This window comes from Saimiri boliviensis, chromosome 14 (assembly GCF_048565385.1).
Source record: "Saimiri boliviensis isolate mSaiBol1 chromosome 14, mSaiBol1.pri, whole genome shotgun sequence".
Taxonomy (NCBI): Eukaryota; Metazoa; Chordata; class Mammalia; order Primates; family Cebidae; genus Saimiri; species Saimiri boliviensis.
The window spans coordinates 80,821,264-80,844,642 of NC_133462.1; the positions used below are offsets into that span (position 1 = coordinate 80,821,264).

General features: G+C 41.6%; 1 protein-coding gene across 11 annotated transcripts in view; it reads left to right on the top strand.

The window, feature by feature from the left end:
• The window catches only part of DISC1 (DISC1 scaffold protein), a 380,547-nt gene extending 357,502 nt beyond the window's left edge, over positions 1-23,045 (top strand). For 3 of the 11 annotated variants that reach the window (XR_012513582.1, XR_012513591.1, XR_012513592.1), the window contains 2 exons: positions 4,234-12,132; positions 18,252-23,045. The gene's annotated coding sequence lies outside the window, so the exon portion shown is untranslated. The remainder of the gene's footprint in view (positions 1-4,233; positions 12,133-18,251) is intronic. The other 8 variants (XR_012513585.1, XR_012513584.1, XR_012513586.1 and 5 more) reach the window with 8 other exon arrangements.
• The last annotated feature ends 334 nt before the right edge of the window (positions 23,046-23,379 follow it).

Consider the following 23,379-nt stretch of genomic DNA (forward strand, 5'->3'; position numbering starts at 1 on the left):
TAGGACTTAGATTTAAAAGCATCAAAACACCAACAATAAAAATTTGTGTTGGAGATAGCTAAGACCACAAGCAAAAGCACATATTGAAAATGATGAGTTAAGAGTCTGATTTGACTGGGATGTGGTGTGAGAGAGTAAGTGAAATATTCTACTGCTCGCCTCGCTGGAATGCTGGCTTTCAAATGGTCACCCCCTTTGCTTTCACCTGCCTGAGTTAGAACATGCTGTCTAGCAGTAACAGTCCCAGTTCCATCCATCTTTCTGAAATTTCAAAACTGAATTGATCCTTCTCCAAATAGTATGTAGCATTGGAAACTCATCTTTCCCTGCAGTTAAGGCTGGTTTCCCCACCCCAGAAACATGTAAGGGTTGGTACCATGCTATGCTCTTTACAGTCATATCCTATAATCCCCATATCAACCTATAAGGAAGGTGTTTGTGGGTGATGCAACTGAGCCTTAAGAGGACTAATTCTCTTTTTCTAAGGCACAGAGCTGCTAAAATGTGGATTAATAGTGTACCTAACAGTCAGAGACAGGCAGCTTGCCCTTAACTAGTCTCTTCCTAAAGTTCCTTTAACGTGCTTTTGAGACTTTGAGTCATGGGACTTATTTGTTCACCTGGTTAACACATGGCCACTGTGAAAATCTTGGCTGGGGAGTCAAAGAAACTGAGCCTAGGGCAAACGAGGCTTCTCACACTTCCAGGGGAGCCTGACTGTGACGTCTAGACTCAGACAGGCTTCAACAAACCTATTCACCCCCACCAACATCCTAACCTAACCATTCCCCAGTCATCCCAGGAACAACCACTCACAGCCTGACACTGGGCAGATTTTCTTGAAGATCCTCATCCAGTTGGTGTTTTTTGGAAGGGTTCCAGTATTATGAATTCTGTGTGTGGAGAAAAGCAACCATGTACTTACTGGTCAATGCCTTCTTGTATATGTAATTCAGTACTTTTATTTCTAATATCCATACCTTATCTAATCTTTGAATTTTGTCATATAATTTATTACTTCATTAAAGTTACTTTTTGTTATATGAAATAAAAGCTGATATCCAAGCTATGGTGCACCTTGATGATTTTTTGTCCTTTGAAGTATGGATGACAGAAAAATGTATCAGGTTTATTCATCTCATCTTTCTGTTACAGGATAATTAATTGTACAGTTACTTACATCACACAAACCATTTATAATAAAGCCATGCTTTAGAATTGCATATGTGTTCACTTTCAGATATCAGCAAATCAGAAAATCATGAAATATTCTATTCACAGACTCCTAACATTACCACTAAGAGTTGGGAATAACACAAGGATACCCATAATACCACTGAAAATATTTTACTGGAGATACAGGCTAATTTAATTAGACAAGAAAAATATAAGATGGTTACAATTTGAAAAAGAAAATGTAAAGCTTTAATATTCACAGCTGATGTTACTGTAAGCTTGAAAACCTAAGAGAAACAGCAGAAAAACTTTTACACAATTAACACAATCAAAATCAACACAACCAAAATCAAGAGGCTTCATATATACAGACAATAATTGGAAGATCAAATCTAAGAAAAGATCCCATTTTCAGTAGCAACAAAAAGCAACAGAAAATGGCTCAGAATATATTTATGTAAGAAATGCATAAGTCTTAGATGAAGGAAATTTTAAGATGAAGGATATGAAACAAGAATTGAATACATAAAAATACATTAAGCTTTTGGATAGAAAGGCATCATAAATTATAAAGTTTCCATCAGTCAATTTATAAATATTTTCTGATCCCAAATGGGACCATAGTTGTCTAGTTGGCTCCCATATGTGTTCTCTCCTCCACCCTTCTAGCTGTTCTGTCTGGACACTTAAATTGCAGAGGTACACATGTGCAAAATTGCAGGTATATTGTAGCATTGTTTGTAAGAACAAAAATAAGAAACAGCATTTTCATTTTCATCAGTTGGAGACTGGTTAAATAAGTTCCTGTACATTCACGCTATGGGAGGCTTTACAGTTGCTGAAAAAAATCTTTATGTTCATATGTGCTTGTCTCTGCAGAGCTACCACTGGAAAGGGATCCAGGTGACTTAGCAGGGGGGAAATGGGAAGGAGGCTTACTTTTCTGCTCTATACCATCCTTTTAAACATTTGATACCATGTACATATATTTACCTATTTAAAAATAATATCGTTTCTTTAAGAAAAAATCATAATTAATGGGACTGAGAGTAGGCCCTCGAGTAGGGCAGGTCACACAGGCTGTTGAATGGTTGCCCAGGTCTCCTTGCCACTGATGCAGGAATCATCTGCTATTTATTACTCACCGTGTGCGCAGCACTGCGCTAGCGTATGCACCTGATACTGGTGATAAAAAGGCAAGCATGACGTACGACATAGTGTGACCAAATGATTTTAAGATGGGATGGAAATTGATACGGTTAGGCTTTGTGTTCCCATTCAAATCTTATCTTGAATTATAATCCTCGTAATCCTCATAATCTCCACATGTCAAAGGCAAGACCGAGTGGAGGTAATTGATTCCTGGGGGTGGTTTCCCCAATGCTGTTTTCATGATCGTGAGTGAGTCCTCGTGAGATTTGATAGTGTTCTAAGGGGCTCTTCCCCCTTCGCTCAGCACTTCTCCTTCCTGCCACCTTGCGAAGAAGGTGCCTTGCTTCCCCTTGGCCTTCCACTATGATTGTAAGTTTCCTGAAGCCTCCCCAGCCATTCTTAACTGTGAGTCAATCAAACCTCTTTCTTTTATAAATTACCCAATCTCAGGCAGTTCTTTATGGCAGTATAAAAAAGGACTAATACTGTAATGCATGATTATCATTGTAACTTTTATCACTTTAAAGACAAGAGGTTGATTTTGTTCTCACCATTTGCTTGAACCACTACATATGAGGGTATAGTACTAAAAATTCAGCACTGTCTGGATCCCCAGTTCTTTTCCTTCTGGGTTAGGGAATAACATCAAGCCTCTTTCCTTTGAGACCCGGATCAAAGAGACCCAAGAGGTGATTGATTGTGTGGGCAGAGTAGAGACTTGGGAAACAGAGTCACGTTCTGCCCTTCATTGTTCCTCAGGAACTACCTATGTACTCGGCGTTTTATCCAATTGTAGGTGTGCTTTTAAATGTACATGTCACATACACTTTTCCACTGTGGAAAAGACATAACCACAAACATCAGCTTGAAGAACAGCCCAGTTGATCTCCCTCACCATAACGATAGGACAGAACAGCTTCTTGAGTCCTTTGGAAACAAAGCCTTTACCGCAAAGATGAGACCTTTTCCCGTTGTCCATTTATTCATTCACTCATGAAACATTGAACTCGTACTATTAAAATTGCCTTTCCTATACATGAATGAGTTCAAGCTACAGAGGTTAAAAAGTTTAGTGAAAATTATCCAGCAAGCAATGAAAATTCTGACTGCTGACTCCAGGGACTCTTGGTTTTAAATCTATGTGATACATCATTAAACTACACACAGACAGACACACAGCAGTTTAATTAATGTTGAGCAACAGTTTTTTTATTTTTTATTTGATTTTTATTTGTGATAAGAAAATTTAAAATAATTATTTTAAAAGATTCATGCATAGCCCACTATTGTCACTTTTCCAGCCTTTGTACGTATAAAACTATATTTTCAACCGCAGCCAGCACATTCTTATTCTTCTTTTGCGTTTAATATTATGGTATTTTCAATTTCGCTATATAATCGTAATAATCATTGTTTTTATTGCCGCATAATATCATATCGAAATGATCTACCATAACTTAGATATGCCTACGTAATTGGACATTAAATCCTTCCAATGTTTTGTTGTTACAGGTAATGCTGCTGTGATAACTTCATGTGTGTCGCTTTTCCTTTCCTTTAAATTATGTACAGTGAAGAGATTCCCAGGAGTGAAACTATTAAAAGATAAGAAAGAGTGTTATAGTTGAGATGAAATTAGCATTAGGAACAGAATCGAAGACAATGACCAGCCCAGCAAGGGCCCCTTCCTCTGCAGGGAGAATTCTCAACCACATATTGGCTGGTTTAATTGATTTTGTGGTGTTCCTGCTCGTCATGAATATATCCATAATAACCACATCTAGTGAGTCACCGTGGGACAATTCTTACCATTTAAAATAAGCAATGTCAATCCTGCAGCTACAGCTTGTTGATCTCCTTCTATACTGCTCTCACTGGACTGTGCTCCTCCCATTTTGTTTACAGATAAGAAGTGTGTGAGTCGGGCATGGTGGCCCATGCCTATAATCCCAGCACTTTGGGAGACCGAGGTGAGTGGGTCACCTGAGGTTGGGAGTTCGTGACCAGCCTGACTAACACAGAGAAAACCCAAATCTACTAAAAATAAAAAATTAGCCGGGTGTGGTAACACTTGTTTGTAATGCCAGCTACTTGGAAGGTTGAGGCAGGAGAATCGCTTGAACCTGAGAGGTGGAGGTTGCAGTGAGTTGAGATCGCACCAGTGCACTCCAGCTTGGGCAACAACAGCAAACTCCATCTCAAAAAAACAAAACAAAACAAAACAAAAATAAAAAGTGTGGGGCCATAGAAGAATCCAGGGTTTAAAGACTAGAGGTCTGGACTGAAGTTGTCTTCTGCTTACCACTTGTGTGATTTTAAGCTGATTTTCTTACCTTGTTGATCCTGTAAAATGAAGCCTGCCTTTCAGGGTTGTGGAAAAACTCAGAGTCAATACACGTGAAAATCTTAAAGAAAAGAAAAAGCAACATATACATACATGCTTTAAAATTTTTTTTAAATTTCTACTATAGGGAGTGAACAGAGCCAATCTAAAGGAGGATGCAATCCAGCCAAGCAAGGATGCTGTACTCATACCAGAAAAGTAGCTCTCAAGAGGTATCTAGTAATACAGATATATAAAGGAGTATTTTCAATTTCTGGTTCTGTAGACCCTCCTTCCCCAACCCTCATAACGGTCTCAGACACTCCAGAGAACTTGAATACTTGAGATGCAAAGTGCTTTGGGTAACTTCTGTTTAATCTGCTCAGCTCAGCAAAGCTGGGAGTAAATATTCAAAAACACACAAGGGTTTTTCTAGAACAACCTCCCCAATTTGGAGACTTGCACACCAGCCAGAGCTTGCTTAGGTTGGCCTTAGCCACAGTCCTCCTTCCACTGCCTGGCCCCCGCCTGTTTCACATCGTCTGCCCCTAAGCAATGTAGCAAAGCAGAGTCCCGGCCCTCCTGAGTTCCCCGAAGGTGCATTTCAATATGAATTCCCTTGACTTGCCATCCTCTTTTGCCTCTCCCTAACTTTAATGACTTTTTCCTAATTTTTACCAGTATTTTCCACTTGAGGCTTTTATTATTTAGATGCCTTTTTCTTACCCTCATGTATTTGCATTTCCTTTGTAGAAGAGAAGAGGAGAGTGGCAGTTCCCGATTACTTGAGAACTGCAGGGTGAGTTCATAGTGCTTCTAAAACACTCTCTTCATGTACTAACCTTTAAGAGCAAGACGGAGACTCAGGCATTGGTTTCTGCATTCTGTGAGGGGCTTCTCTTCCTAGCAGGACAGCAGCGTCTGTAACAAGCACAAAGCCAGGAGCACTAGGAATGCACACTTTGCTTGGCATTCGTTGGAGCCTTCAGTAAATAAAAACCCCATGCCACCTTCTTTCTTTGTCTGGATGGAAGCAGCAGATGCTTTGTGCTGGCCCAGAGAGTTCCTTTCTTCACAAATGGAATGAGTAAGAACACTCAAGAGGAACACAAGGAAAACTGGAGGGAAGTTGATAATACTCACTTTGGAAAACAATGCTTGTTGGGGGTAGGAGGAAGATGTTTTAAAAAATGAAAATGATGGTAAATCAATGCACTTTTATAAAATATGAGAGGAGAGAGTTAGAAAATAACAATGAGGCTAGAGGGAGGCAAACAGCATGTTGTAACCGTGAGAAAAAAAGAAAATTAACCAAGTCTTTATGTAATGGCATGTACCACACAATGCACAGAAAACCGTCTCTAATTTATTCGTTTCCCATGAGGGAAGTTGGGAAATGCAGAAGGCATGCATTTAAAGGGTTAAAGGGTTGTCTTGCTAGGCAGGGTTTTGACTTTTAAGGACAGTTACAGAAAGGCATCTCTTCCTGGCTCCAGGAGCTGGCAATTACCAGGGAGATGCTTGACTTGAGGTTTGACTTGAGTAAAGACATCTGGATATTTCATGTCTAGGAACACCTGAGGCCTTCCAGATGATGAGGAAGCTGCGAGGGAGATTCTCGGCTAGTCTGCAAAGTCATGGTGAACTTGTTTCTTTTGTGTTTCAGTGAACTCCTTCTGTTTCTGTCCCACTAGCAGGCAGGAGGCCCTGGGGCAAGGTGGTGTAGGGGCCTCAGGCCTAGTCCTTGTCCTCAGAGTTGGCCCTATGCCAGGTATCCGGTACAAAATTTCAGAGGCAGGCAGGGCACCCCTTCCTTCTAATCAGCCCAAACTTTAGGTTTAGGAGGAAAAAGTAAGTCGATAAGGCTGCCCTAAGAATTGATAGCCTTCTCTCAGATAGGCTTGGGGTCAAATTTACTGATTCTGTGGTCCAGAAACCCCCAAGCTAAGAGCTATGTATGAAAAATAGCCCTGGCAGGGGAAGGATTGATCTCAAGCAAGTATCACTGGGAAGATTAATTAGAGTAGCCACATGGGGAATTAAAAACTGATTCAGCGGGGGAGGATGGGGACCAACATGAAATCATTTAGGTGCTCTCGCCAGCCCCATCCTCCCCTACCTCCCTTTCCCTCTCTTGTTAAATCTCTTCCTTGTCAAATCATTATTCATTTATGATAGTCACGGGAAATCTTCTTAGCCACTAAGAAGATTGCTATAATCGCTCTCAACCTGCCTACACCCTATTTTTCACTTTGTTATGCTATCAAAATATGACTCACTCTTCCTTGATATTTTTTTCTCAGTCACAATGAGATCCCTCTCTCCTGTAGAGGAAGGATTTTCTTGAATTACTGAAAGACTTTCCAAATTAGGAAAAACATTAACAAAGGCACTCAGAAGGAAAGCTTTCTTCCGCAGACATTGCCTGGGGCAGGCATGTGATGCTTTCATGTCAGCCACACAAAGTTATTGGGATAAGATGTATGGTTTGCTTTTGAAACATGAGAGAAAGCTAGACAGAACTATCATGACGGGAATTTTCCACACGCCCAGGACAAGAGGGTTACATGCATGGACGGAAGGCCTGATTCATTATGGCCTGGACCACTACCAGAGGACTATGAAACTTGACTATGGAGACATCCGTGATATTTCACAAGGACCCAGTACTCTCAGGCATTACTTACTGTACCATGGAGCTCCTGTATCACACACTCACTCCATGGTATGGTTTCTGTCCCCACCACTTCGTTAAAATTCTTTTCACACATGATCTGCCAAGTCCAACAGCATTTTATCTACCCTCATTCCATTCTACATGTTAGTAGAAATGTGCAGTGTAGAAACTAACCTCTTCCTTGTTGAACTTCCCTTCTCTCTTGGGTTCCATGACATTACGATCCCAACGGTCTTATCCTGCATCCATCTTTCTGCATGATTCCTCTTTCTTGTGCTTAAAAGATGGATACTCCAAGTCTCTGTCCTAGATCTCTTCTCTCACTGAGCAGTTTAATCTGTTCTAACAAGTTTTACAACATCTCCATAGTGATTATTCCCAAAGATGTAATATTCATTGACAATGTTTATTGGACACTCACCCGCATGTTAGGTACTGGATTGAACCCAAAATTCAAAGTTATGTATGTTTCAGTACCCTTGAATCATTCTCCAGTTATGCTCTCTCTTCTGAGCTTTGATTCTGCTGGACATTTCCATCACCACTGTTACTGAACGGAACTGTCCACCTGGAGCAGCAAAGCCAAACACTGACATTGGGATTTGCAGGGAGAGAACGTGAGACATTTACTGCAGAGCATCAAGCAAGGAGAATCAGGCAGCTCATGCTTGAGACCCCAACTCCCAGATGGCTTATGAATAAGGGGTTTGTTTCGTTTTGTTTTTAGACGGAGTTTTGTTCTTGTTGCCCAGGCTGGAGTGCAATGGCATAATCTCGGTTCACTTCAACCTCTGCCTTCCAGGTTCAGTGATTTTCCTGCCTTAGCCTCCTGAAGAGCTGGGGTTACAGGCTCCCGCCACCATGCCCAGCTAATTTTTGTATTTTTAGTAGAGATGAGGTTTCACCATGTTGTCCAGGCTGGTCTCTAACTCCTGACCTCATCATCTGCCTGCCTTGGCCTCCCAAACTGCCGGGATTACAGGCATAAGCACCACATCCAGCCACGAATAGTTTTTAAGGACAGGGAGGCAGAGACTGAAGGCAAAGTTGTAAGTCAGAATATGGAGGATATACATTGGTTTGACCTAAAAAGCAAGGATACCTCAGATTGGGAGCTCACAGGCTAAGGGGTGGATTTAAAGATTTTCTGATTTGCAATCGGTTAAGGAAGAAAAGCTTTGTTTAAAAATTTGGGGTCAGGGTTGGGCACGGTGGCTCACGCCTGTAATCCCAGCACTTTGGGAGGCCGAGGCGGGCAGATCACAAGGTCAAGAGATTGAGATCATCCTGGTCAACACGGTGAAACCCCGTCTCTACTAAAAATACAAAAAATTAACTAGGCATGGTGGTGCGTGCCTGTAATCCCAGCTGCTCAGGAGGCTGAGGCAGGAGAATTGCCTGAACCCAGGAGACGGAGGTTGCAGTGAGCTGAGATGGCACCATTGCACTCCAGCCTGGGTAACGAGCGAAACTCCGTCTCACAAAAGAAAAAAAAAAATTGGGGTCAGTAGGAAGATGGGTTAGGTCTGACTCCTGGGTGTGACCTCCTCTAGGCCCCTCAGGAAGAACTTCAGAACTAAGAACGGTGGTCAGCGTTTAGTCCTCAGTTTCCCTCGTCTGAAGTCTCTATGCCGGCAGGTGGCATCTTTCATGTGGTTGGGGTCCGGGTTTCTGAGAAACAACTCAGGAATATATGTTAAGATGTTATCTTTAGTTTCTATAGGGAACCAGATATTTTATGACTCTAAATTTCTTGGCAGTTGTTTTAAGCTACTACTTCCTTCTTGTTTATCAGGTTGCTCACTTACTTCTCAAGGCTATCTAAGGTGCCTTGAATTTCCCTTGAAGGAACTTGAGATTTTCCTTTCTTTCCAAGCTTGGTGGGGTATACCCAGCTAGCCCCTAAGAGGGGTCCCTGCTCTCCCTCCCTGCCTCATAGCCATCTCAGAGATGTTATGTCTAAAACCAACCTCATTTTCTTTTTCTCACAATCTGCCTACCACTCATCTGTTCTTTACCTCTGTTGTTGGCACTTCTGTTTTCCTGGAGACACTAACTGGAACCCTCTCAATTACCTTTTGCTTCTTCTTCCTCATCTCATATTCAATCAGTCAAGTCCTCTTGCTTTGAGCAGTGAAAGTGTTTATCTCTCATTCTGTCTACTCTGTAGTTCAGATTCTTATCTTCTTTTACTTGAGCAATCATGGTAAGTTTCTAATTAGTTTCCCCGTCTCTAATTTCTGATCGTCTAAATTCATGGTCAAAGTTTTCTTTTGACACCAATGGTCAGATCAGTCTCAAAAACCTCCAGTGATTTTCTATTACCTAAAGAATAATTTTTTAAATTACGGAACAATTATTATCTATCATCAAGCTATCCTTCCAGATTCATCTTGATTACCTCCTTTCAGCTGCTCCAGGTGAATCTGCGTTCCTAACTTTCCATCTCTTTTCACATGGACCTTTGTTCATAGCCATGCTGTTAGTCTTGATCTTTACTCATGTAAATTATGCTCATTTATTAAGAGTGAGTGGGAAGGCCATCAAGTATGAGCCCTAGGTGTTTGGCCTAAGGAAGAGGGCAATTGGGAATACTATTTGCTGAGACAGAGGTTTTAGCAAAGAAAAGACACTAGTGCAGAGTTTGGGGGTGCAGGTGGGAATGAGGGGGTGTATCTGTAGTTTGGCCATGTCGAGTGTGAGATGTTGATTAGACATGCAAGCAGAGATGCTGAGTAGGCAGTATGGGTTTCAACTGAATTGCGGGCTGAGCATGGTGGCTCACGCCTATAACCCCAGCACTTTTGGAGGTCAAAATGAAAGAATTGCTTGAGGCTGAAGTTTGAGACCAGACTGAGCAGCATAGTGAGATTCTGTCTCTACAGAAAAAAAAGAAAAAAGAAAAAAGAAAAAAAATAACTGGGCAAGGTGATGCATGCCTGTAGTCCCAGGTACTTGGGAGCCTGAAGTGGGAGGATCACTTGAGCCCAGAAGTTCAAGAACACAGTGAGTTATGATTGTGCCACTGTAGTCCAGGCTGGGTGACAGAGCAAGACCCTGTCTCAGAAAAAATAGTAATACATAGATCTGGGGAGTTTTATAGATTGTATTTAAAGTCACAGAACTATGTAAGAACAAGTAAGGATAGAAGAGTATTTAACAGAGAGAGCCAATGAAAACAGCTCTAGGTACTCTAACATTTAGAAGTCTGTGGGGGAGGTAAATCCAACAAATGATCTTGAAAAGGCACAGTTGACAAGGTAAGAGGAAAACCAGGGTGTGTGTGTAGAGTTCTAGAGGAGATAATGCTCAAAGAAAGAGCAGTGGTCTGCCAGGTCAGATGCTGCAGGGAGCTTGAATATGATGAGATAATGTACTGACTACTGACCTTAGCCAGACATAGGTTATCAACGACTTTGGTAGGAGCAGGGTCAGTGGTAAAGTGGGACGATGCAGGGGTGAGTGTGCTGGTAATCTGGCTCTCCAAAACACAAAAACAAAATCCTGATTTATAGCATTTGCCAATTTCCATGGAATAAATATTCCCAATGAGTTGGTTTCAAGCTAACAATATGATGTCACTGAACCCAAAGTTGGGAAGAGATGCCGCAGTGGGTTCCTGCCAGCAGCTGCAGCGCACGTGGGACTGAAGCCTGACTGTGTGGACGGAGCACAGGAGAGGAAGTCATGGGAGGCAGCAAGAATTAACCACCTTTGGGAGGAGTTTTGATCAAGGGTCAGTAACCTTTCAAATGATTTGCACAAATCATCTTAATCCTAATAACAACCCTGCAACGTAGTTACTAATATCTCCCTTCTACAGGTGATAAGACTTAAACGTATGGATCACTATGCATAAGGAGAATATGCTGGATTCCCTCAGTCCAGATATTAAACCAAGTAATGTTAACAGAACATAGAACCATCTTTCTTCCCTTTTCTTGGTGTCTCGTGATTAAAGTAGAGCAACTTTTAGCTAATGCTCAGGCTGATCTTTTACTCTTTCTATTGAGTATTATTCACTAGATAGACACAGAAATAATACATCAACAGAAGTAGCTTGTGTTTAACATGATGGAATTCTCATGGCTGTCCTTGAAACACTGGGAGCTGATGAGCATCACACTGTTAATTTGTGATTTGTTTAATTGGTACTTGGCAACAGAGTCCATCCTTGACAAGGCTGCAACTTCCTTAAAGGTTTATATTTAGGATCCTCCTTCTTTCTACATTATTTTCTCCTTTTAAGCACTTTCAATCTTCAACCTAGATACCCAGTACTTTTGCTGCAATCTGACTTTTCATAGATATATGACAGCCTAGTCTGCCCATGAATGAGACCAACTCTCTTTCCAACACCCTTCCTTGTTGTGTAGGAAGCCAGAAGACCCACCTTGAATGTGAATAAGTTAAATCCCTTCCTAAAATGCCAGTGATGTTGGATTTTTGCCTGGTATTGTCAGACCTATGGAAACATTTATGGAAAATAGAAGAAGGAGTTGGTCAATTCGGTTCTTCCTTGTGCCTGGTGTTTCAGGAGGAGGAGGCAGAAAATGAGGAGAAAGAGGAGGAGGAGATAGGAGGTGCTAATCTTCTTCTGATTCACAACCCTTATACTCCCTCGTGTAAGATGGGAAACCTGAGCAAAATAATCCAGAAATGACTAAAAATTAATGTGTTAAGAACCAATGTATCAAAACCTCCACTTAAATAACTGTCTTTCTTTTTAGGTGATGACAGCCTTACTTTTAGTGGCCTAATTCTTCTTCTGAAATTGTCTTCAGATCCAATTTTCATACCGCATGTGAGTACCAATCTCATCTAGATGGTCACCTCTTTTTTTGACTTGAGGGTGTATCGCTCATTTTGATTACCTTCCTAATAGTAATAATAGCTATGGAATATTTTCAGACACTGTCTTAAGCATTTTAAATGTATTACTTTGTTTAATTCTGTGACAGTCTTATGACAGCAATCCTATGACAAAAGTAATCAGTCAGAAAACTGGAAACCTTGCTAAGCATTCTAAACAGATTGTGATTTAATACAAGGAATTTCCAATTGGGAAGGGCTAGAGAATAAAATGGTATGAAAGCCACCACTCACTTGCAGGTTCACCATGTGGCCTGGCAAATCAGGAAATTGCTCCTACTGCCCATGTTAGGAAATTACAAGGAGCCTTTACCAATGGTCATAACCTACAGCACAAGGGTGAGTGGGTTTAATTAAGGAGGGTTCCTTGAGGCCATGGCACAGCCTCCTAATGCCTGGGCTCCACACATCTCTGCACAACTGTCCACCACCATCAAGCTAATATAGGTTCAGCCTCCCTGTCCAAATTTCACATCAGAGCATCTCATTCTATTTCCAAGAAACCTGGAGACAAGGTAATGTGGGAAATGTTCTTTTCTGTGATATGGGAAAGATATTAGAAGAGACTAGAAATGAAAACTGTTTGCCAAAAATATCCATCACTGTTATTGCTCCCATTTTTAGGTGATTACCCTGAATAAATTGCCACAGAAATTAAACAGTACAGCCATGCTTCGAATACAGAGCTTCCCTAATTCAAACTCATGCTCTTACCCATGAAAATGTACTTGGCTGTGGTTGACTTCAGGTTGTTTTCAGTGAATACATATGCCTTCAAAAAATAGATATGAAGCTATTAAAGGTTTTCAAAAGTGGTTTTGAAGTGAACTCCAAAAGAGGAGCTCCAAAAATGTTTTGCATTACAGTGGTATTCTAAGAGAAAAACAAAAGCCTTCCCAAGCTGTTAGAACCATTTTGGGGCTGTATGAATTATGAAACTTGCAACAACTCAGTGTTTCTTCTCAGGCATGACATATAGCATCTCTGCTCACATTCCATTGGTCAAACCACATCTCAAGGCCAGTATCAGTGGAGTAGGATGAACATTCCTCATTGGAGGTACGTAGGTCCTGTAACAGTGGTCAGTATAGAAAGGTGGGAAGTGGACAGGCACAGTGGCTCATGCCTTTAATTCCAGCACCGAGGTGAGTGGATCACTTGACGTCAAGATTTTGAGACCAGCCTGGCCAACATGGTGAAATCCTGTCTCTGCTAAAAATACAAAAAACAAAACACATGCACAAAAAAAAAAAACCAGCCAGATTTGGTGGCAAACACCTGCAATCTTGACTGCTTAGGAGGCTAAGGGCACAAGAATCAATTGAGCCTGGAAGGCAAAGGTTGGAATGAGCTGCAATCACTCCACTGCATGCCACACATCTCTGCACACCCTGCCTTGTCACCTGGGCAACAAAGTGAGACTCTGTCTCAAAAAAAGAAAAAAAAAAAAAAAAGAAAAGAAAAAAAGGAAAGAAAGAAAAAGAAAAAGTGCAAAGTAAATATTTGGAAATAGAAAATAATTGGTTGCAGTAATTTATCAAAAAATAATTGGAAAGGAAAGAAACAAACTAGTCAAGGAACAAGTATAATAACTACAAAATTAAAAAGTAAAAGATAATTTCTAAAAGACAAAAAATATAAATATGTCAGTTCATGCATTAGACTCAGGACAAAATTAAAAGGAAAGACTTTGCTTAACAAAAAAGGAAAGAGACTTTTGGGACTGAAAATATGGGAGTTTGCAAACCACACATACTGTGTCAGGGAAGAATATAGGTAGAGATTGCTCAGATTAATTAAATGTGCTCAAATCTGCAAAACCCAATCATTTATATGTAAGCTTCCTCAAGGGGCTAGCTGAATTCATCCAAGAGCCAGAGGTAATCTTTAGAAAATTATAAAGGACAAGCATATAAAAGGAGAAAAATATATTGCATATCATTTAATTCCTTTTTCTTTTTATTTGTTTTAATGTGATGAATAAATTCACATAGTAAAACACTTCTTACTGTTTACTTCCAGAAAAATGTATGACCATGCACTAGTTCCAATAATACATAATAATATATTATGACCAAGTGGAACTTATTCCAGAAATGCAAGGCTGGTTAAATATCAGTAAATTCATTAATGTAATTCAACATATGAGAGGAACAACACTATATGATATAGCTGTAGATGCTGAAAAAAGTTTTGACAAAATTGACACCCATGTATGATTCAAAACCCTGAAAAAAAATAAAAGTCAGGATATTTCCTAAATAAAAAAACATAAAAGTATCTCAATATCTTTCCATGTCAGCTCCCAGACTAGCATCTTATTTGATGAAGAGACACTGGAGGGATTCCTGCTAAGTTCGAGACCAATAAAGTCTCTACCATTTCACACTGTATTTGAAGTATTAGCCAACAATTTAACATATATAAATCTAATAGTCTTTATACACAGAAATAATAACCAATTAGAAGATATAATGAAAACAAAGACCTCATCTACAATAACAAAAAGAGGTATAAAATACTTAGATATAATTTTAACAAGAAATGTCTAATAACTATATAAAGAAAACTTGGAAACACTCCTAGAAGACATGAGGACCAAATTAAACAGATGGAAAATCATACTGTATTCTTGGATAGAATGATCTGAGATCACTGGGACTTTGGGAGACCAACTTTGCACACACTGCCACCCTGCCCTGGCCTCAGCAGAAGGGTGATGTGAGAGGACATTTTCACTTCCTGCCCCTTCATTAAGTCTTGTGACTCTGTACCTGAGTGACTGTAGGATTAGGGAAAATAAAAGGGAATGATTGTAGCTATAAGTTATTCTGGGTGCTAAATATGACTATTCTTGGAATCCAAGAGAGAAGAAAAACAAGTTAAAATGTGTATGGGGGTGCTTTCACAGTCTTGCCTCCTGTATTGAAATCTGCCCTCTTTTTTTTCTTGGAAAGAGACCCACTTTCCTCTATCTTAAGTAATACAATTTTATTTTTCTTTTGAAAAAATCCTGCCATCTCACAGAATTAGGACTCTTCTTTCTTCTACTACCTAGTTTAGTAATCCAATCTAGTCTCCAATTCTGAGCAATTCAGTGAAGGTAAATATTGCTGGAGGTAAATAGGGGTGGTGGGATCTTTAGCAAAGTAGTTGGGCTTTGCCACTTCAAGCTCAGCACTGACACCTTCCCCTCCCCCTCAGCTCTCTCACCTGCGCTGAGGTGTACATATGCAACTTTATGCTTGCTGTGACCCTCCAATGGACATCTACTAGACAAAACATACTGGCTTGCATCATAGAGTTCACAATTTAAATCCACAGTAATTAAAAGAAACATTTTCTTCAATGCAACATAATCTCCAGAAGTTCCCTTGCCTGTAATGGAGATGACGTTCATGAGGAAGAATAGCCTCCTGCTTTCAGGATCAGCCCAAGCTCTCCTGCTCCACAGGAAACAGGTTTAGCATGGTACAACACACCCATCAACTTTCAGTGATCAGCTTTGGGCAGCAGATAGATCTGGGCAAATAGAAATGGCCCAGGGCCAGATAAACTCCCAGTGAGATATAATCCCCCATTCATCCCTGTAAATTGACAATGGCATCTGGTAAGGGGATATATATATATATATATATATATATATTTTTTTTTCTTCCTCCAATTATACATCACAAAAGGTATAGAAGTAGACTTACCAAAATGTTTATACTGATTATTGCCAGGTGGCAGGAAATAGAACAGGTGTATTTTTCTTCTTCTTGTTTTTGCTGAGTTTTGCTGATTTTTCTGCAATAATCCTGGCTTATCTTGCAATTAAAAATAAGTTTTAAAAGGATAAAATGGGGAAGAACAAAGCTAGGGAAAAGAGGATACCTCACTGCAGTTAAGCATTGTTTGTGCACAAGCACCATCAAGGGAATTTGAACAAACCAGTGAATTAAATAACATTCAACAGTAAAGGCTAAGGGTAAAACAAAATTGGCTGTCATGCCAGCCCTATATGTTAGGTTTTTCAGTTTACTAAATACTTGTTGGGCTCCTATGATGTGCCAGGGGCAGGAAACATAAAAATAATTAAGACACATCGTTGAGCTCCAGGGAATTATGACTTCATGCGCTACCTCTGTGGTCTCGACTCTTGTCTCTACATGGCCTCAAAGCATGGATTCACACATGCTCCCTACATTGTTGTATCTCCTTAGTTATGAGTTAACAATGTACACAATGGACAAGGCAGCCACTTGGGGCTGATGTGTTTGGAGATCTGCAGGCTCAGGTACTCTGTGGTAGACTCTATCCAGATAGTTGCAAATATATCATTAGAGAATTGCATTCCACAGTGAATTTTATTTATTATTTTTTAAATATTTGAAATAATTTCCCCATAGGGCAAAAAGTTTGTCTTTTTTAAGGTTGAATACGCAGCACTTAAAAAGATGCCCAGCATGTAGACAGTCAATCAATGCTCATGGAAAGGGAAAAAAATTACTTTAGCAATGGAAGAATGGAAGTAATGCCCGTATGTTTGACTGTGTTTTATCTAATATCATTGAGCCTACTCAGGAATTCTTGTGAAGTTATAAATTCTAACCTGAAAATTATTTTCAAATATAGTGATTTTTAAATACGTAATGACTTAAATGTGTAGAAGAATTGACATAATGGAATGCCAATAACCCCTTGTTAATTTTGATGTTGGTGGGAGTATTTCATGTATTATCTAAAGCTAATACTTTTTTTTCATATTTTAGATATTCTCATAAACAGTTTGTTGTGTGTGTCCTCACACACACAATAATAATCAAATGTAATAATCAAATGTCCCAGTAGCAATGTGGAGTATAGAGAGGCAATGAAGGTAGACTGCATGGAGGAGGGGGCATGGATGGGGATTAGGAAGGAAGGCAGCTTCTTATCTACTTTATAATCTAACCAACACCAGCTTCCCAGTTCTCATGGGCTTCCCTAGGGTGACCACCTGACCCTGGTTTTATTTACGCCTGCTGCAGGAGTCTTCATGAACCTTTTGTTCACAACCCCTATCAGCAGAGAAAGGAAGTCCGCTTTCAACTCCTCTCCAGGATCCCTGTGGGTGGCTTCCTTCCACCATATGTTCCTCCGAAGCTGTGCTGCCCAGCCACTTGCCTTGGGGCTCGGTGCAAATGCATCTTGGAACTGAAGTGCTGGGGAAGACAAAAGTGCTGCTTCCAGATGGCACCAAATTAGCCTCTTGAGATCTGCGTTTGCTGAGAATATGCTTATAAGGGAAGAAAACAAAGGAGTCCCTGGAGATTTTAAACAGACTAGGGCCGCGGATGGGAAATGGGGGAGGTAGGGAAGAAAGCTGAAGGAAGAGGCTGGGGAAGGCAGTAGGGCAAGGGAGGGGGGCGTCTATCCCAAACCCAACCATAGCCAACTCTCGCCTCCTCCTGGCCATTCACAAGGAAGCTAGTTTCAGTACCAGACAACACTATGATTTAAAAATAATGATCTGATTAATTTAAACCTGAATCTGATTGCCTTTAATATTGAAACACTGGCTCTAGCAATGCCTTGAAGAGCTCAAAAAGAAGTCTTGCTTGTCTTACATAGCTATTGATTATTTTGTGCTTACTATGAGTCAGGCATTGTCACATTTAATTCACAAAGTCACACTGAGGGGTGGACATGATTACAGTTTCTATATTGAAGGTAAGGACACAAAGGTTTAGAGAAGTTTTAAAAGGTAAAAACTATCTAAGATTACACACCTAGTAGGTGGCACCTCTGAGCTGTGTACCCAGGGCTGTGAAAGCAAAGTCAGTGTTGATAACCTCAATGCTCAATTGCCTCCATGTAACTGAAGCTCTGCCTCCTGCCCTCTGCCCTCTCTGCTTCCCAGAATCATCACCCTTTTCCGTGAGTTCTTCCGTATTGGCTGAGGGACACCAGATCTTCCATAATTCTGGTTTGTCTCCTCAGGTTCTCAATGATCTAGTGCTTCACATTATACTTGGTTGTGTCGCCCAAATAGTGTTGGGTTGATTATCGTTTTCTTTGTTTTATCAGGAATGACAAACAAGAAGCTGTGTTGGGTGAGCGTCCCCAGAAGCTGATCCTGAGACAAAGATTTTGGTGCAAGTGGTTTATTTGGAGGACCATTCCCAGAAGTAGCTGTGGAGGACTGGGGAGGTGAGTCAGACAAGAAAGGCCTTCAATGGTACTGAGCAGGTGACTGCCATGGGCAACTCAGACTTGACTTGCTGGTGAAGTCTGGGAGAGGCTGCAGTGCACACCTATGACTATTCCCCTCCAAGGGGTGAGGATGTCAGGGATGTTTATCTTCCCACTCTCACCTGTCAGAGGGATTTACTCCACAGCACTCCCAGCTTCCGCCAGGTGCCGATCAAGAGAAAGTGCCTCGGCTGAAGTTGCAGGTGCTTGCAGCAGGACACACTGAAATAAAGAGATCTACAGGGCTGAGCAGGCGGGCGCCCATGGAGCTCTCTATTCCTGCATCTGTAGCCTTTGATCTTCCTCTCCAGACCACGATGGAACCACTCAACTCTCACAGCCCTCCTTTCTGCTGAGCCTAGATAAGAATTCAGAATCTTTCTCAACAGCCATTCTCCAGGTAGCAACTTCCCATTGACTAGAGTTGGTGCTCAAGATAGAGCCCATCTTTTCCTTTCTATCCAATCTTATATTTAACCTTGAAGGACTTCTGCTCTGCCATTCAATGATGACCTCTCATGTCACCTTCAGTATAATATTCTATGACTACATGACCCTATTTGTCTATGAATGTGTCTTTGGTTGCATTAGTTTTCTTACAAGTTTTTCTTTATACACTGTAGAGTCAACTAAACATGTCAAGTCTTTTTCAAAACAATTGCTATTATTGGTTTTCTATGTCATGTGTCAGTGCAGCTGACTTTCTAAACTTGAGTTTAGGATTTCCCATTGATTCCTTTTACATTTTGTCAAGTTAGTTCAGGTTGATCATTCCAGCTTGTTAGAGGTTTTTCTTGCAAAGAAATTCTGTTATCCAAGAAATGAGTCATCTCCCCTAGCTTTTGGCAGCTGCAAATTTGATAATCAGGTTGGTTTTATTTTCACAAAAAAATTGTTTAAAATATTTAGCAGGATGGGACCAAGGACAAAACCCTTGACTAGAGAACTTCCTTCTGCATGTCATCCATTATTAATGGAAAGGTAAGTCCTGTAACCTGGAGTCACTGAGCGTGCCCAGAGAAGGGGTGTTTGAGGTTGCTGTGCTGGCTGGATTCTCAACCATCTGAACCAGTCTAATGGAGAACCAAACCTGGGCTCTGTCCCCATCAGGACCGCTCCTTGCTGTTGGTCGATGGATCCAGCTCTTTTCCCTTGATGCACTTCCACAACTAAAGTGGAAATGATAACCTCTCTCATGATGCTAGTGGAGCTCTCTGAGATCTCTGGCTGAAAGCTGGTATACAACCCAGATTCAGGTACTACTTCATGATTGCTACTGTGGTTTCTAAAGCACCTTTTCTTTCTTTCTCCGGTGGCTCGGCGTGCCCTATGTTTCTCCTTCAGCATTTTCCTGTGGCTAGCATCTGCTCTGTTCTATTCTGACTCTCCCTCCTGAGCGCTAGCCAGCTGTCCACGCCAGGTGAGGCTTTGGGAGAACATGGGGCCCGAATGCGTTTGCACGTGTGTGAGTTGGTGTGTGTCCGGGCGTGTTTGTGGAAGCAGGGTGAGGGGAAGAGGAAGGTGTAAGGAGGTTCCAGCTGGCCTGGTGTGCATGAGGCGTGTTTATGCACCATCAGCAAATTTCCAACAGGTGCCATTCATGTCAGTTGATGCAAGAGACCCCCTGACCCCGGCTGCTTGTACCTCTCTGGGTGGTTGTCCAAAGCAGCGCTCTCTGTGCCTCTCGCAATGTCAGTGGCTCCCTCCAGCCTGCTCTGCTCATCCTCCTTAGACCCTCCGGCAGTCCCTTTCATCCTCAGCAGCACTTCTCAGGGGAAGGGACAGATCTAGAGCAGATTGGTAGAAACAGCAGAGACAAGAGTCCTCTTTAGGTCTGATGGCCTTTTCCAGAGAAAGCAGGCTCTTTCAGCTAGTGCTTGCAATCTGAAACCCTAGACACCTTGGGCTTCCCCCCTTGCCCAATTCCACAGAATTATGATGTTTATGGACATGCATAATTTATGAAAGAATACATAAAAAAGAGCTTTGCACATGTTAAAGTTTTATAAAATATATAAGGTAGCCTTGTGATTTGTGAAGCTTTTATATATCCTCATATCCATTTCAGGTACATTGACACACACACACACCCTCACATTTGCTGCAGTTCACATCTGTTGGGCCAGCCTGAAGGGCGCAGTCTAATTCCCTGTTATCATGAATAAATAATGTAAGCAGAACAACAAAGAAGAACGGGAAACGCAAAGTGTTACTACGGCCGGCAAAGCCTCTGTGCATATGCTGTCCGGAATTTCTTTTCTTAGGTTCTCCAGTTCTGTTCCATTTATCTGAGTACCAGAGGGCTAAGCCATTGATACAAGGTCCTCTCCTCTGCGACCAGCCACATGTCTCTGCTCCTGTGCACTCTACTCTAGAATGGACACACTCTGTAACATAGTTTGAATGTCTGACTCTCCAAATCTCATGTTGAAATTTGACCTCCAGTCCTTCAGTGGCAGGCATTTGAGTGATGGGGGCAGACCCCTCATAAATATCTTGATGCTGGCCTTGTGGTGATGCGTGAACTTTCACTCTGTTAGTTCACATTAGAGCTCATTGTTTAAAAAGAGCCTGGCGCCTCCTCCTCTCTCCCCAGGTGACATGACAGCTCCACGTTCGCCTTCCACCGTGATTGTAAACTTCCTGAGGCCTCACGAGAAGCTGAGCAGATGTGAGTGTCATACACTAGTACCGCCTGCAGAACAATGAGCCAAATAAACCTCCTTATATAAATTACCCAACTTCAGGTGTTCTTTTATAACACTGCAAAATGAGTTAACAGACTATGACTCCTGACCTTCCATAGTGAAAAGAGGATATTAGATATGAGCGTGTTGTCATCCATAAAGCATGGTGCTGATACCCAAAACTGTTTGGTTCTTTCTGAGTAATGCAACCCATTTATGCACAGGTGGCAGTTCTTCTGAGGCTACATGACATGGAAGGGGACTGTCCTTCTCCCGTTTGGCTATATAGAATGGCCGTGCTCACTTCGCAAACAGGTATCATAAATGTAAAGGAAACGAGTGGCTCTGGCTGGGCCTGGTGGCTCACGCCTGTAATCTCAGCAATTTGAGAGGCCGAAGTGGGTGTATCACAAGGTCAAGAGATCAAGACCATCCTAGCCAACATGGTGAAACCCTGTCTCTACCAAAAATAGAAAAATTAGCTGGGCATGGTGGCATGCAACTGTAGTCCCAGCTACTCAAGAGGCTGAGGCAGTAGAATTGCTTGAACTCGGGAGGTGGAGATTCCAGTGAGCCAAGATCACACCACTGCACTCCAGCCTGGCAACAGAGCAAGACTTCAGCGGAAAAAAATTTAAAAAAGTGACTCCGAGCAAGAATAGTCCCAGCAGCTCTCCCTGTACTCTCCGTCTGTTCTCTTATTCCACTTGGTACTACCCAACTTCTTTACCACGTATGCATTCATCTATGGCACTGTGGCATCTCAACTCATTTGATCCTCACAATGAACCTTGTAAAGTCTGGAAGGCAAGGGCTTTGTTATTTCCATTTTAGAAATAATGAGTTTGGTGTTCCCTGGAAACTCAAACACATGCAGTTTGCACCTATACTTCTTTCACAACAGGACGAGTTACTGAAAAATTAGCAGCAGTGCTGTTGCTTTTTCTGGGTTGGCTTATCAGCAGAAAAGAGAGAATGTGGAATTGCCGCTTCACCCTCATGGGAGCACTGGCAGCACACTGTGGGCTGAGTTCAGGCCCACTCAGCCGCTGGCCGTGTAGACAGCTACAGTGCACAGAAGATATTTACAGTGCACAGATGTTTCTTTCGTGGCCACCTTTAAGATATTGAGGATATTTTCTCAGGAACTATCATTTCCTGTTTCTCCTGGAAAAATGGGAAGATCTCTGAACCTGGAGATGGCAGGGCTTCAAGGTGGGAGTCTGGCAGTGGGGAGTGGGGAGAAAGGGGGTACTAGCAGGTGTCCCTCTGCTAGCTTCGCATTCCCCAACAGCCTGAGCACTGGCAGCGCAGCCTCTGAGGCCTGATCAGCAGAAGCCCTTCTCTAGTTTCCTTGGCTGTGTTAGCCAGGAGGCTTTCATGAAATCCCAAAAGGGCAGAAAGCAGGGAGGGGGCCCTGAAAAGTGGTGGAAATCGAATCTTTAGCCAAACTTGATAAATGAGGGTTTTGTTTCATACTTTTTATTAAAAGTTATTTATTTATTCAATTTATTTGTTTAATTTTTTTTTTAGACGAAGTCTCACTCTTGTCCTCCACGCTGGAGTGCAATGGTGTGATCTCGGCTCACTGCAACCTCTGCCTCCCAGGTTCAAGCGATTCTCCTGCCTCGGCCTCCCTAGTAGCTGGGATTACAGGCACCTGCCACCATGGGATTACAGGCACCTGGCTAACTTTTGTATTTTTAGTAGAGAAGGGGGTTTCACCATGTTGGCCAGGCTGGTCTCAAACTCCTGACATCAGGTGATCTGTCTGCCTTGGCCTCCCAAAGTGCTAGGATTAGAGGCGTAAACCACCACACCCGGCCCAATTTGTTTATTTTTTTGTAGACACAGTCTCACTCTGTTACCCAGGCTGGAGTGCAGTGATACAATCATTGCTCATGGTAGCCTCAAACTCATGAGCTCAAGCAATCTTCTTGACTCAGCCACCAGTAGCTGGGAGTACAGGTATGCCACTCTGCCTGGCTAATTTCTTTCCTTTTCTCTTTCTTTCTTTCTTTCTTTCTTTCTTTCTTTCTTTCTTTCTTTCTTTCTTTCTTTCTTTCTTTCTTTCTTTCTTTCTTCCTGCCTTTCTTTCTTTCTGTCTTTCTGTCTTACTTTCTTCTTTCTTTCTTTTTCTTCTTGCTTTTTTCTTTCTCCTTCCTCCCTCTCTTTCTTTCTTTCTTTTTCTTTCTTTCAGACAGACAGTTGCCCAGGCTTATCTCAAACACCTGGCCTCAAGTGATCTTTGCTTCTCAACCTCTCAAAGGGCTGGG